This window comes from Acyrthosiphon pisum, chromosome X, assembly GCF_005508785.2.
Source record: "Acyrthosiphon pisum isolate AL4f chromosome X, pea_aphid_22Mar2018_4r6ur, whole genome shotgun sequence".
Taxonomy (NCBI): Eukaryota; Metazoa; Arthropoda; class Insecta; order Hemiptera; family Aphididae; genus Acyrthosiphon; species Acyrthosiphon pisum.
The window spans coordinates 126,698,047-126,699,502 of record NC_042493.1 but is presented as its reverse complement, the minus strand read 5'-3'; positions in this window follow the sequence as shown (position 1 = coordinate 126,699,502).

Below are 1,456 nucleotides of genomic sequence, written 5' to 3'. Positions count from 1 at the left end.
TGAAAAATGATTTGAACTACAACATGTGTCATATTATGATTTCACCATAACACTCACTGTTATACAGTGCAATACGTTTTTTACAATGTTTCAAATTTATTGTTGTTAGAAAGATTATAAATATGTATAAATGCTCAACCAATCAAACATTCTTCTGTGAATTTCTTTGTATTTTGATTGGTACTTGATTTTAAAGTTAAAATTTATTTATTTAACTATAACAAAAGTCAGTATACATATTTTATTATCTCAACAATAAACCTGCTTACTACAATGACATTTTTAGATTATTCTACGACAGGAAGGTACTTATATTAAGTCATTATTATTGTAAAAGATTGTATTACTGAATGCGGCAGTGTATGTTCATTATTAAGTACATATCACTGAATATTATTAACGAAATAAGGTTTTTTAGTGTTATTAAAACTTCACTTACATATTATGCGCGATATTGTCTTTACATTGTGTGTACATTTATACAATTAATACAATCTATACTGCCCCATGCTTAATTCATACTGACATATATTTTTAAGATCAAAAATTATGATAAATGCATTTAACTCGACTATTAAAACTGTTCTATTGCTATTTAATAATTTGAAATTAAACTAACCTGTACATTCAATTTTACAATTCCAATAACTGTTAATTACTACTTATTAACTATTATTAAATATTTATTATAACCTATTCATTGCCTTAAATTAATATTTTGTCTTACTAACGAATGTTTAATTAATGTGGACATATGCATACATACATACATACATAATACACTTAAATATAATACTAATGTATTATATATATATGATGAGAGTAACTGTGTACTATAACTAATAGTTTTTTTTCATACTTTCACCTACACACTGTGTTCTGTTACTGAACTAATTAAAAAAACTTAACCTCAACAGAACAATTTTATTTTACTTATTAGTTTTCCCTTTTGTCATTTGACTTAACTGTTTAATGTGTAATCAAATTTGATAACTGCTTCAGAACCATTCATTTGCTATGAGTATGACTAAACATAATTTAAACTAAGCTCTGTGCTTTAACCACTTACTCTGTGTTACTAGGTACTTAAGTTGTATACTTAAATAAGTTTTATTACATTTATAGTAGTTATAAGATATATAAGTATATAGGTAAGAAAAATATTTTTTTAGGTTAGGTTAGGATATTTAATGCACGACTACATTATACTAATATACACATACACACTGTAGTTAACTACATTATTACATAAATACGTTTGTTCCTTTACTTTTGATTTGCTCATTGTTTATTGTTTTTATTATATATTGTATATAACTATCCTCAACTATCCTAACTATTTAATGCGTAACTGTTAATTATATATTACTACTTATGACGGTGTTTATATATTTATATATTATATATATTAGAGTTAGAGTTTAAACGTAAATTTTAAATGTTAAACTTATGTATT